Source organism: Ambystoma mexicanum, chromosome 11 (genome assembly GCF_040938575.1).
Source record: "Ambystoma mexicanum isolate Mex_15411 chromosome 11, UKY_AmexF1_1, whole genome shotgun sequence".
In the NCBI taxonomy this organism is placed as follows: Eukaryota; Metazoa; Chordata; class Amphibia; order Caudata; family Ambystomatidae; genus Ambystoma; species Ambystoma mexicanum.
The window spans coordinates 1,142,019,345-1,142,035,605 of NC_090934.1; positions in this window are offsets into that span (position 1 = coordinate 1,142,019,345).

The window sequence follows — 16,261 nt, forward strand, 5'->3', positions numbered from 1 at the left end:
GATGTGACATCCAACTTCTTCCCATTCCAATCCTGAGACCCTTCCTATAACATGAGATGTAATGTCTCAATGCTTCTAATACCAAACCTGAGATCTTTCCTATAACATGAGATGTGATATCCAACTCCTTCCCATTCCAATCCTGAGACCCTTCCTATAGCTTGAGATGTGATATCGCAATGCTTATACCAAACCTGAGACCCTTCCTATAGCTTGAGATGTGATATCCAACTCCTTCCCATTCCAATCCTGAGACCCTTCCTATAGCATGAGATGTGATATCTCAATGCCTCTAATACCAAACCTGAGATCCTTCCTCTAACATGAAATGTGATATCCAACTCGTTCCCCTATCAAACCTGAGAGCCTTCCCATAGCATGAGATATGATATCCAAGTCCTTCCCATTCCAATCCTGAGACCCTTCCTATAACATGAGATGTGATATCCAACTCCTTCCCATTCTAACCTGAGACCCTTACTATAGCATGAGATGGGATATCCAACTCCTTCCAAATCCAATCCTGATACCCTTCCGATAGCATGAGATGTGATATTCCAATGCTTCTACCAAACCTGAGACCCATACTATGGCATGAGATTTGATATCAAACTCCTTCCCATTCCAATCCTGAGACCCTTCCTATAGCTTGAGATGTGATATCCAACTCCTTCCCATTCCAATCTTGAGACCCTTCCTATAGCATGAGATGTGATATCTCAATGCTTCTAATACCAAACCTGAGATCCTTCCTATAACATGAGATGTGATATCCAAATCCTTCCACTTCCAAACCTGAGACCCTCCCTTTAGCATGAGATGTGATATCCGACTCCTTCCCATTCCAATCCTGAGACCCTTCTAATAGCATGAGATGTGATATCTCAATGCCTCTAATACCAAACCTGAGATCCTTCCGATAGCATGAGATGTGATATCTCAATGCTTCTAATACCAAACCTGAGATCCTTCCTATAACATGAGATGTGATATCCAAATCCTTCCCCTTCCAAACCTGAGACCCTCCCTTTAGCATGAGATGTGATATCTCAATGCCTCTAATACCAAACCTGAGATCCTACCTCTAACATGAAATGTGATATCCAACTCCTTCCCCTTCAAAACCTGAGAGCCTTCCTATAGCATGAGATGTGATATCCAAGTCCTTCCCATTCCAATCCTGAGACCCTTCCTATAACATCAGATATGATATCCAACTCCTTCCCATTCCAACCTGAGACCCTTCCTATAGCATGAGATGGGATATCCAACTCCTTCCAAATCCAATCCTGATACCCTTCCGATAGCATGAGATGTGATATCCCAATGCTTCTACAAAACCTGAGACCCATTCATGGCATGAGATGTGATATCAAACTCCTTCCCATTCCAATCCTGAGACACTTCCTATAGCATGAGATGTGATATCTCAATGCTTCTAATACCAAACCTGAGACTCTTCCTATAACATGAGATGGGATATCCAAAGCCTTCCCATTCCAATCCTGAGACCCTTCCGATAGCAGAGATGTGATATCTCAATGCTTATACCAAACCTGAGACCCTTCCTATGGCATGAGATGTCATATACAACTCCTTCCCATTCCAATCCTGAGACCCTTCCTATAGCATGAGATGTGATATCTCAATGCTTATACCAAACCTGAGACCCTTCCTATAGCATGAGATGTGATATCCAACTCCTTCCCATTCCAATCCTGAGGCCCTTCCCATAGCATGAGATGTGATGTCTCAATGCTTCTAATACCAAACCTGAGATCCTTCCTATAACATCAGATGTGATATCCAACTCCTTCCCATTCCAATCCTGAGACCCTTCCTATAGCATGAGATGTGAAATCTCAATGCTTATACCAAACCTGAGACCCTTCCTATAGCATGAGATGTGATATCCAACTCCTTCCCATTCCAATCCTGAGACCCTTCCTATAGCATGAGATGTGATATCTCAATGCCACTAACACCAAACCTGAGATCCTTCCTCTAACATGAAATGTGATATCCAACTCCTTCCCATTCCAATCCTGAGACCCTTCCCATAGCATGCAATATGATATCTCAATGATTCTAATAACAAACCTGAGACCCGTCCTATAACATGAGATGGGATATCCAACTCCTTCCCATTCCAATCCTGAGACACTTCCAATAGCAGAGATGTGATATCTCAATGCTTAAACTAAACCTGAGATCCTTCCTATAGCATGAGATGTGATATCCAACTCCTTCCCGTTCCAAACCTGAGACCCTTCCTATAGCATATGTGATATCCAACTCCTTCCCATTCCAAACATGAGACCCTTCCTATAGCAAGAATGTAATATCCAACTCCTTCCCATTCCAATCCTGAGACCCTTCCTACAGCATGCGATGTGATATCTCAATGCTTCTAATACCAAACCTGAGACCCGTCCTATAACATGAGATGGGATATCCAACTCCTTCCCGTTCCAAACCTGAGACCCTTCCTATAGCATGAGATGTGATATCCAACTCCTTCCCATCCCAATCCTGAGACACTTCCGATTGCAGAGATGTGATATCTCAATGTTTATACCAAACCTGAGACTCTTCCTATAACATGAGATGTGATATCCAACTCCTTCCCGTTCCAAACCTGAAACCCTTCCTATAGCATGAGATGTGATATCCAGCTCCTTCCCATTCCAATCCTGAGACCCTTATGATAGCATGAGATGTGATATCTCAATGCCTCTAATACCAAACCTGAGATACTTCCGATAGCATGAGATGTGATATCTCAATGCTTCTAATACCAAACCTGAGATCCTTCCTATAACATGAGATGTGATATCCTAATCCTTCCCCTTCCAAACCTGAGACCCTCCCTTTAGCATGAGATGTGATATCCAACTCCTTCCCATTCCAATCCTGAGACCCTTCTGATAGCATGAGATGTGATATCTCAATGCCTCTAATACCAAACCTGAGATCCTACCTCTAACATGAAATGTGATATCCAACTCCTTCCCTTTCCAAACCTGAGACCCTGCCTATAGCATGAGATGTGATATCCAAGTCCTTCCCATTCCAATCCTGAGACCCTTCCTATAGCATGAGATGTGATATCTCAATGCTTATACCAAACCTGAGACCCTTCCTATGGCATGAGATGTCATATACAACTCCTTCCCATTCCAATCCTGAGACCCTTCCTATAGCATGAGATGTGATATCTCAAAGCTTATACCAAACCTGAGAACCTTCCTATTGCATGAGATGTGATATCCAACTTCTTCCCATTCCAATCCTGAGACCCTTCCTATAACATGAGATGTGATGTCTCAATGCTTCTAATACCAAACCTGAGATCTTTCCTATAACATGAGATGTGATATCCAACTCCTTCCCATTCCAATTGTGAGACCCTTCCTATAGCACGAGATGTGATATCTCAATGCCTCTTTACCAAACCTGATATCCTACCTCTAACATGATATGTGATATCCAACTCCTTCCCCTTCCAAACCTGGGAGCCTTCCTATAGCATGAGATGTGATATCCAAGTCCTTCCCATTCCAATCCTGAGACCCTTCCTATAACATCAGATGTGATATCCAACTCCTTCCCATTCCAACCTGAGACCCTTCCTGTAGCATGAGATGGGATATCCAACTCCTTCCAAATCCAATCCTGATACCCTTCCGATAGCATGAGATGTGATATCCTAATGCTTCTACAAAACCTGAGACCCATACATGGCATGAGATGTGATATCAAACTCCTTCCCATTCCAATCCTGAGACCCTTCCGATAGCAGAGATGTGATATCTCAATGCTTATACCAAACCCGAGACCCTTCCTATGGCATGAGATGTCATATACAACTCCTTCCCATTCCAATCCTGAGACCCTTCCTATAGCATGAGATGTGATATCTCAATGCTTATACCAAACCTGAGACCCTTCCTATAGCATGAGATGTGATATCCAACTCCTTCCCATTCCAATCCTGAGACCCTTCCTATAGCATGAGATGTGATATCTCAATGCTTATACCAAACCTGAATCCCTTCCTATAGCATGAGATGTGATATCCAACTCCTTCCCATTCCACTCCTGAGACACTTCCTATAGCATGAGATGTGATATCTCAATGCCTCTAATACCAAACCTGAGATCCTTCCTCTAACATGAAATGTGATATCCGACTCCTTCCCTTTCCAAACCTGAGAGCCTACCTATAGCATGAGATGTGATATCCAAGTCCTTCCCATTCCAATCCTTAGACCCTTCCTACAGCATGCAATATGATATCTCAATGATTCTAATAACAAACCTGAGACCCGTCCTATAACATGAGATGGGATATCCAACTCCTTCCCATTCCAATCCTGAGACACTTCCGATAGCAGAGATTTGATATCTCAATGCTTATACCAAACCTGAGACCCTTCCTATAGCATGAGATGTGATATCCAATTCTTTCCCGTTCCAAACCTGAGACCCTTCCTATAGCATATGTGATATCCAACTCCTTCCCATTCCAAACATGAGACCCTTCCTATAGCAAGAATGTAATATCCAACTCCTTCCCATTCCAATCCTGAGACCCTTCCTACAGCATGCGATGTGATATCTCAATGCTTCTAATACCAAACCTGAGACCCGTCCTATAACATGAGATGGGATATCCAACTCCTTCCAGTTCCAAACCTGAGACCTTTCCTATAGCATGAGATGTGATATCAAACTCCTTCCCATTCCAATCCTGAGACACTTCCTATAGCATGAGATGTGATATCTCAATGCTTTTAATACCAAACCTGAGACTCTTCCTATAACATGAGATGGGATATCCAACTCCTTCCCATTCCAATCCTGAGACCCTTCCGATAGCAGAGATGTGATATCTCAATGCTTATACCAAACCTGAGACCCTTCCTATGGCATGAGATGTCATATACAACTCCTTCCCATTCCAATCCTGAGACCCTTCCTATAGCATGAGATGTGATATCTCAATGCTTATACCAAACCTGAGACCCTTCCTATAGCATGAGATGTGATATCCAACTCCTTCCCATTCCAATCCTGAGGCCCTTCCCATAGCATGAGATGTGATGTCTCAATGCTTCTAATACCAAACCTGAGATCCTTCCTATAATATCAGATGTGATATCCAACTCCTTCCCATTCCAATCCTGAGACCCTTCCTATAGCATGAGATGTGATATCTCAATGCTTATACCAAACCTGAGACCCTTCCTATAGCATGAGATGTGATATCCAACTCCTTCCCATTCCAATCCTGAGACCCTTCCTATAGCATGAGATGTGATATCTCAATGCCTCTAACACCAAACCTGAGATCCTTCCTCTAACATGAAATGTGATATCCAACTCCTTCCCATTCCTATCCTGAGACCCTTCCCATAGCATGCAATATGATATCTCAATGATTCTAATAACAAACCTGAGACCCATCCTATAACATGAGATGGGATATCCAACTCCTTCCCATTCCAATCCTGAGACACTTCCAATAGCAGAGATGTGATATCTCAATGCTTATACTAAACCTGAGACCCTTCCTATAGCATGAGATGTGATATCCAACTCCTTCCCGTTCCAAACCTGAGACCCTTCCTATAGCATATGTGATATCCAACTCCTTCCCATTCCAAACATGAGACCCTTCCTATAGCAAGAATGTAATATCCAACTCCTTCCCATTCCAATCCTGAGACCCTTCCTACAGCATGCGATGTGATATCTCAATGCTTCTAATACCAAACCTGAGACCCGTCCTATAACATGAGATGGGATATCCAACTCCTTTCCGTTCCAAACCTGAGACCCTTCCTATAGCATGAGATGTGATATCCAACTCCTTCCCATCCCAATCCTGAGACACTTCCGATTGCAGAGATGTGATATCTCAATGTTTATTCCAAACCTGAGACTCTTCCTATAACATGAGATGTGATATCCAACTCCTTCCCGTTCCAAACCTGAGACCCTTCCTATAGCATGAGATGTGATATCCAGCTCCTTCCCATTCCAATCCTGAGACCCTTATGATAGCATGAGATGTGATATCTCAATGCCTCTAATACCAAACCTGAGATACTTCCGATAGCATGAGATGTGATATCTCAATGCTTCTAATACCAAACCTGAGATCCTTCCTATAACATGAGATGTGATATCCTAATCCTTCCCCTTCCAAACCTGAGACCCTCCCTTTAGCATGAGATGTGATATCCAACTCCTTCCCATTCCAATCCTGAGACCCTTCTGATAGCATGAGATGTGATATCTCAATGCCTCTAATACCAAACCTGAGATCCTACCTCTAACATGAAATGTGATATCCAACTCCTTCCCTTTCCAAACCTGAGACCCTGCCTATAGCATGAGATGTGATATCCAAGTCCTTCCCATTCCAATCCTGAGACCCTTCCTATAGCATGAGATGTGATATCTCAATGCTTATACCAAACCTGAGACCCTTCCTATGGCATGAGATGTCATATACAACTCCTTCCCATTCCAATCCTGAGACCCTTCCTATAGCATGAGATGTGATATCTCAAAGCTTATACCAAACCTGAGAACCTTCCTATTGCATGAGATGTGATATCCAACTTCTTCCCATTCCAATCCTGAGACCCTTCCTATAACATGAGATGTGATGTCTCAATGCTTCTAATACCAAACCTGAGATCTTTCCTATAACATGAGATGTGATATCCAACTCCTTCCCATTCCAATTGTGAGACCCTTCCTATAGCACGAGATGTGATATCTCAATGCCTCTTTACCAAACCTGATATCCTACCTCTAACATGATATGTGATATCCAACTCCTTCCCCTTCCAAACCTGGGAGCCTTCCTATAGCATGAGATGTGATATCCAAGTCCTTCCCATTCCAATCCTGAGACCCTTCCTATAACATCAGATGTGATATCCAACTCCTTCCCATTCCACCCTGAGACCCTTCCTATAGCATGAGATGGGATATCCAACTCCTTCCAAATCCAATCCTGATACCCTTCCGATAGCATGAGATGTGATATCCCAATGCTTCTACAAAACCTGAGACCCATACATGGCATGAGATGTGATATCAAACTCCTTCCCATTCCAATCCTGAGACCCTTCCGATAGCAGAGATGTGATATCTCAATGCTTATACCAAACCCGAGACCCTTCCTATGGCATGAGATGTCATATACAACTCCTTCCCATTCCAATCCTGAGACCCTTCCTATAGCATGAGATGTGATATCTCAATGCTTATACCAAACCTGAGACCCTTCCTATAGCATGAGATGTGATATCCAACTCCTTCCCATTCCAATCCTGAGACCCTTCCTATAGCATGAGATGTGATATCTCAATGCTTATACCAAACCTGAATCCCTTCCTATAGCATGAGATGTGATATCCAACTCCTTCCCATTCCACTCCTGAGACACTTCCTATAGCATGAGATGTGATATCTCAATGCCTCTAATACCAAACCTGAGATCCTTCCTCTAACATGAAATGTGATATCCGACTCCTTCCCTTTCCAAACCTGAGAGCCTACCTATAGCATGAGATGTGATATCCAAGTCCTTCCCATTCCAATCCTTAGACCCTTCCTACAGCATGCAATATGATATCTCAATGATTCTAATAACAAACCTGAGACCCGTCCTATAACATGAGATGGGATATCCAACTCCTTCCCATTCCAATCCTGAGACACTTCCGATAGCAGAGATTTGATATCTCAATGCTTATACCAAACCTGAGACCCTTCCTATAGCATGAGATGTGATATCCAATTCTTTCCCGTTCCAAACCTGAGACCCTTCCTATAGCATATGTGATATCCAACTCCTTCCCATTCCAAACATGAGACCCTTCCTATAGCAAGAATGTAATATCCAACTCCTTCCCATTCCAATCCTGAGACCCTTCCTACAGCATGCGATGTGATATCTCAATGCTTCTAATACCAAACCTGAGACCCGTCCTATAACATGAGATGGGATATCCAACTCCTTCCAGTTCCAAACCTGAGACCTTTCCTATAGCATGAGATGTGATATCAAACTCCTTCCCATTCCAATCCTGAGACACTTCCTATAGCATGAGATGTGATATCTCAATGTTTTTAATACCAAACCTGAGACTCTTCCTATAACATGAGATGGGATATCCAACTCCTTCCCATTCCAATCCTGAGACCCTTCCGATAGCAGAGATGTGATATCTCAATGCTTATACCAAACCTGAGACCCTTCCTATGGCATGAGATGTCATATACAACTCCTTCCCATTCCAATCCTGAGACCCTTCCTATAGCATGAGATGTGATATCTCAATGCTTATACCAAACCTGAGACCCTTCCTATAGCATGAGATGTGATATCCAACTCCTTCCCATTCCAATCCTGAGGCCCTTCCCATAGCATGAGATGTGATGTCTCAATGCTTCTAATACCAAACCTGAGATCCTTCCTATAATATCAGATGTGATATCCAACTCCTTCCCATTCCAATCCTGAGACCCTTCCTATAGCATGAGATGTGATATCTCAATGCTTATACCAAACCTGAGACCCTTCCTATAGCATGAGATGTGATATCCAACTCCTTCCCATTCCAATCCTGAGACCCTTCCTATAGCATGAGATGTGATATCTCAATGCCTCTAACACCAAACCTGAGATCCTTCCTCTAACATGAAATGTGATATCCAACTCCTTCCCATTCCTATCCTGAGACCCTTCCCATAGCATGCAATATGATATCTCAATGATTCTAATAACAAACCTGAGACCCATCCTATAACATGAGATGGGATATCCAACTCCTTCCCATTCCAATCCTGAGACACTTCCAATAGCAGAGATGTGATATCTCAATGCTTATACTAAACCTGAGACCCTTCCTATAGCATGAGATGTGATATCCAACTCCTTCCCGTTCCAAACCTGAGACCCTTCCTATAGCATATGTGATATCCAACTCCTTCCCATTCCAAACATGAGACCCTTCCTATAGCAAGAATGTAATATCCAACTCCTTCCCATTCCAATCCTGAGACCCTTCCTACAGCATGCGATGTGATATCTCAATGCTTCTAATACCAAACCTGAGACCCGTCCTATAACATGAGATGGGATATCCAACTCCTTTCCGTTCCAAACCTGAGACCCTTCCTATAGCATGAGATGTGATATCAAACTCCTTCCCATTCCAATCCTGAGACACTTCCTATAGCATGAGATGTGATATCTCAATGTTTTTAATACCAAACCTGAGACTCTTCCTATAACATGAGATGGGATATCCAACTCCTTCCCATTCCAATCCTGAGACCCTTCCGATAGCAGAGATGTGATATCTCAATGCTTATACCAAACCTGAGACCCTTCCTATGGCATGAGATGTCATATACAACTCCTTCCCATTCCAATCCTGAGACCCTTCCTATAGCATGAGATGTGATATCTCAATGCTTATACCAAACCTGAGACCCTTCCTATAGCATGAGATGTGATATCCAACTCCTTCCCATTCCAATCCTGAGGCCCTTCCCATAGCATGAGATGTGATGTCTCAATGCTTCTAATACCAAACCTGAGATCCTTCCTATAATATCAGATGTGATATCCAACTCCTTCCCATTCCAATCCTGAGACCCTTCCTATAGCATGAGATGTGATATCTCAATGCTTATACCAAACCTGAGACCCTTCCTATAGCATGAGATGTGATATCCAACTCCTTCCCATTCCAATCCTGAGACCCTTCCTATAGCATGAGATGTGATATCTCAATGCCTCTAACACCAAACCTGAGATCCTTCCTCTAACATGAAATGTGATATCCAACTCCTTCCCATTCCTATCCTGAGACCCTTCCCATAGCATGCAATATGATATCTCAATGATTCTAATAACAAACCTGAGACCCATCCTATAACATGAGATGGGATATCCAACTCCTTCCCATTCCAATCCTGAGACACTTCCAATAGCAGAGATGTGATATCTCAATGCTTATACTAAACCTGAGACCCTTCCTATAGCATGAGATGTGATATCCAACTCCTTCCCGTTCCAAACCTGAGACCCTTCCTATAGCATATGTGATATCCAACTCCTTCCCATTCCAAACATGAGACCCTTCCTATAGCAAGAATGTAATATCCAACTCCTTCCCATTCCAATCCTGAGACCCTTCCTACAGCATGCGATGTGATATCTCAATGCTTCTAATACCAAACCTGAGACCCGTCCTATAACATGAGATGGGATATCCAACTCCTTTCCGTTCCAAACCTGAGACCCTTCCTATAGCATGAGATGTGATATCCAACTCCTTCCCATCCCAATCCTGAGACACTTCCGATTGCAGAGATGTGATATCTCAATGTTTATTCCAAACCTGAGACTCTTCCTATAACATGAGATGTGATATCCAACTCCTTCCCGTTCCAAACCTGAGACCCTTCCTATAGCATGAGATGTGATATCCAGCTCCTTCCCATTCCAATCCTGAGACCCTTATGATAGCATGAGATGTGATATCTCAATGCCTCTAATACCAAACCTGAGATACTTCCGATAGCATGAGATGTGATATCTCAATGCTTCTAATACCAAACCTGAGATCCTTCCTATAACATGAGATGTGATATCCTAATCCTTCCCCTTCCAAACCTGAGACCCTCCCTTTAGCATGAGATGTGATATCCAACTCCTTCCCATTCCAATCCTGAGACCCTTCTGATAGCATGAGATGTGATATCTCAATGCCTCTAATACCAAACCTGAGATCCTACCTCTAACATGAAATGTGATATCCAACTCCTTCCCTTTCCAAACCTGAGACCCTGCCTATAGCATGAGATGTGATATCCAAGTCCTTCCCATTCCAATCCTGAGAACCTTCCTATAGCATGAGATGTGATATCTCAATGCTTATACCAAACCTGAGACCCTTCCTATGGCATGATATGTCATATACAACTCCTTCCCATTCCAATCCTGAGACCCTTCCTATAGCATGAGATGTGATATCTCAATGCTTATACCAAACCTGAGAACCTTCCTATTGCATGAGATGTGATATCCAACTTCTTCCCATTCCAATCCTGAGACCCTTCCTATAACATGAGATGTGATGTCTCAATGCTTCTAATACCAAACCTGAGATCTTTCCTATAACATGAGATGTGATATCCAACTCCTTCCCATTCCAATTGTGAGACCCTTCCTATAGCACGAGATGTGATATCTCAATGCCTCTTTACCAAACCTGATATCCTACCTCTAACATGAAATGTGATATCCAACTCCTTCCCCTTCCAAACCTGGGAGCCTTCCTATAGCATGAGATGTGATATCCAAGTCCTTCCCATTCCAATCCTGAGACCCTTCCTATAACATCAGATGTGATATCCAACTCCTTCCCATTCCAACCTGAGACCCTTCCTATAGCATGAGATGGGATATCCAACTCCTTCCAAATCCAATCCTGATACCCTTCCGATAGCATGAGATGTGATATCCCAATGCTTCTACAAAACCTGAGACCCATACATGGCATGAGATGTGATATCAAACTCCTTCCCATTCCAATCCTGAGACCCTTCCGATAGCAGAGATGTGATATCTCAATGCTTATACCAAACCCGAGACCCTTCCTATGGCATGAGATGTCATATACAACTCCTTCCCATTCCAATCCTGAGACCCTTCCTATAGCATGAGATGTGATATCTCAATGCTTATACCAAACCTGAGACCCTTCCTATAGCATGAGATGTGATATCCAACTCCTTCCCATTCCAATCCTGAGACCCTTCCTATAGCATGAGATGTGATATCTCAATGCTTATACCAAACCTGAATCCCTTCCTATAGCATGAGATGTGATATCCAACTCCTTCCCATTCCAATCCTGAGACACTTCCTATAGCATGAGATGTGATATCTCAATGCCTCTAATACCAAACCTGAGATCCTTCCTCTAACATGAAATGTGATATCCGACTCCTTCCCTTTCCAAACCTGAGAGCCTACCTATAGCATGAGATGTGATATCCAAGTCCTTCCCATTCCAATCCTTAGACCCTTCCTACAGCATGCAATATGATATCTCAATGATTCTAATAACAAACCTGAGACCCGTCCTATAACATGAGATGGGATATCCAACTCCTTCCCATTCCAATCCTGAGACACTTCCGATAGCAGAGATGTGATATCTCAATGCTTATACCAAACCTGAGACCCTTCCTATAGCATGAGATGTGATATCCAATTCTTTCCCGTTCCAAACCTGAGAACCTTCCTATAGCATATGTGATATCCAACTCCTTCCCATTCCAAACATGAGACCCTTCCTATAGCAAGAATGTAATATCCAACTCCTTCCCATTCCAATCCTGTGACCCTTCCTACAGCATGCGATGTGATATCTCAATGCTTCTAATACCAAACCTGAGACCCGTCCTATAACATGAGATGGGATATCCAACTCCTTCCAGTTCCAAACCTGAGACCTTTCCTATAGCATGAGATGTGATATCAAACTCCTTCCCATTCCAATCCTGAGACCCTTCCGATAGCATGAGATGTGCTATCTCAATGCCTTTTTACCAAACCTGAGATCCTACCTCTAATATGAAATGTGATATCCAACTCCTTCCCCTTCCAAACCTGAGAGCCTTCCTATAGCATGAGATGTGATATCCAAGTCCTTCCCATTCCAATCCTGAGACCCTTCCTATAACATGAGATGTGATGTCTCAATGCTTCTAATACCAAACCTGCGATCTTTCCTATAACATGAGATGTGATATCCAACTCCTTCCCATTCCAATCCTGAGACCCTTCCTATAGCATGAGATGTGATATCTCAATGCCTCTTTACCAAACCTGTGATCCTACCTCTAACATGAAATGTGATATCCAACTCCTTCCCCTTCCAAACCTGAGAGCCTTCCTATAGCATGAGATGTGATATCCAAGTCCTTCCCATTCCAATCCTGAGACCCTTCCTATAACATCAGATGTGATATCCAACTCCTTCCCATTCCAACCTGAGACCCTTCCTATAGCATGAGATGGGATATTCAACTCCTTCCAAATCCAATCCTGATACCCTTCCGATAGCATGAGATGTGATATCCCAATGCTTCTACAAAACCTGAGACCCATACATGGCATGAGATGTGATATCAAACTCCTTCCCATTCCAATCCTGAGACACTTCCTATAGCATGAGATGTGATATCTCAATGCTTCTAATACCAAACCTGTGACTCTTCCTATAACATGAGATGGGATATCCAACTCCTTCCCATTCCAATCCTGAGACCCTTCCGATAGCAGAGATGTGATATCTCAATGCTTATACCAAACCTGAGACCCTTCCTATGGCATAAGATGTCACATACAACTCCTTCCCATTCCAATCCTGAGACCCTTCCTATAGTATGAGATGTGATATCTTAATGCTTATACCAAACCTGAGACCCTTCCTATAGCATGAGATGTGATATCCAACTCCTTCCCATTCCAATCCTGAGACCCTTCCCATAGCATGAGATGTGATGTCTCAATGCTTCTAATACCAAACCTGAGATCCTTCCTATAGCATGAGATGTGATATCCAACTCCTTCCCATTCCAATCCTGAGACCCTTCCTATAGCATGAGATGTGATATCTCAATGCCTCTAATACCAAACCTGAGATCCTTCCTCTAACATGAAATGTGATATCCAACTCCTTCCCTTTCCAAACCTGAGAGCCTACCTATAGCATGAGATGTGATATCCAAGTCCTTCCCATTCCAATCCTTAGACCCTTCCTACAGCATGCAATATGATATCTCAATGATTCTAATAACAAACCTGAGACCCGTCCTATAACATGAGATGGGATATCCAACTCCTTTCAATTCCAATCCTGAGACACTTCCTATAGCATGAGATGTGATATCTCAATGCTTATACCAAACCTGAGACCCTTCCTATGGCATGAGATGTCATATACAACTCCTTCCCATTCCAATCCTGAGACCCTTCCCATAGCATGAGATGTGATATCTCAATGCTTATACCAAACCTGAGACCCTTCCTATAGCATGAGATGTGATATCCAACTTCTTCCCATTCCAATCCTGAGACCCTTCCTATAACATGAGATGTGATGTCTCAATGCTTCTAATACCAAACCTGATATCTTTCCTATAACATGAGATGTGATATCCAACTCCTTCCCATTCCAATCCTGAGACCCTTCCTATAGCATGAGATGTGATATCTCAATGCTTATACCAAACCTGAGACCCTTCCTATAGCTTGAGATGTGATATCCAACTCCTTCCCATTCCAATCCTGAGAACCTTCCTATAGCATGAGATGTGATATCTCAATGCCTCTAATACCAAACCTGAGATCCTTCCTCTAACATGAAATGTGATATCCAACTCCTTCCCCTTCCAAACCTGAGAGCCTTCCTATAGCATGAGATATGATATCCAAGTCCTTCCCATTCCAATCCTGAGACCCTTCCTATAACATGAGATGTGATATCCAACTCCTTCCCATTCCAACCTGAGACCCTTCCTATAGCATGAGATGGGATATCCAACTCCTTCCAAATCCAATCCTGATACCCTTCCGATAGCATGAGATGTGATATCCCAATGCTTCTACCAAACCTGAGACCCATACTATGGCATGAGTTGTGATATCAAACTCCTTCCCATTCCAATCCTGAGACCCTTCCTATAGCTTGAGATGTGATATCCAACTCCTTCCCATTCCAATTCTGAGACCCTTCCTATACCATGAGACTTGATATCTCAATGCTTCTAATACCAAACCTGAGACCCGTCCTATAACATGAGATGTGATATCCAAATCCTTCCCCTTCCAAACCTTAGACCCTTCCTTTATCATGAGATGTGATATCCAACTCCTTCCCATTCCAATCCTGACACCCTTCCGATATCATGAGATTTGTTATCTCAATGCTTCTAATATCAAACTTGAGACCCTCCCTATAGCATGAGATCTGACATCCAAGTCCTTCCCATTCCAATCCTGAGACCCTTCCTATAGCATGAGATGTGATATCTCAATCCTTCTAATACCAAACCTGAGACCCTTCCTATAACATGAGATGGGATATCCAAGTCCTTCCCATTCTAATCCTGAGACCCTTCCCATAGCATGAGATGTGATGTCTCAATGCTTCTAATACCAAACCTGAGATCCTTCCTATAACATGAGATGTGATATCCAACTCCTTCCCATTCCAATCCTGAGACCCTTCCTATAGCATGAGAAGTGATATCTCCATGCTTATACCAAACCCGAGACCCTTCCTATAGCATGAGATGTGATATCCAACTCCTTCCCATTCCAATCCTGAGACCCTTCCTATAGCATGAGAAGTGATATCTCCATGCGTATACCAAACCTGAGACCCTTCCTATAGCATGAGATGTGATATCCAAATCCTTCCCATTCCAATCCTGAGACCCTTCCTATAGCATGAGATGTGATATCTCAATGCTTATACCAAACCAGAGACCCGTCCTATAACATGAGATGGGATATCCAACTCCTTCCCATTCCAATCCTGAGACCCTTCCTATAACATGAGATGTGATGTCTCAATGCTTCTAATACCAAACCTGATATCTTTCCTATAACATGAGATGTGATATCCAACTCCTTCCCATTCCAATCCTGAGACCCTTCCTATAGCATGAGATGTGATATCTCAATGCTTATACCAAACCTGAGACCCTTCCTATAGCTTGAGATGTGATATCCAACTCCTTCCCATTCCAATCCTGAGAACCTTCCTATAGCATGAGATGTGATATCTCAATGCCTCTAATACCAAACCTGAGATCCTTCCTCTAACATGAAATGTGATATCCAACTCCTTCCCCTTCCAAACCTGAGAGCCTTCCTATAGCATGAGATATGATATCCAAGTCCTTCCCATTCCAATCCTGAGACCCTTCCTATAACATGAGATGTGATATCCAACTCCTTCCCATTCCAACCTGAGACCCTTCCTATAGCATGAGATGGGATATCCAACTCCTTCCAAATCCAATCCTGATACCCTTCCGATAGCATGAGATGTGATATCCCAATGCTTCTACCAAACCTGAGACCCATACTATGGCATGAGATGTGATATCAAACTCCTTCCCATTCCAATCCTGAGACCCTTCC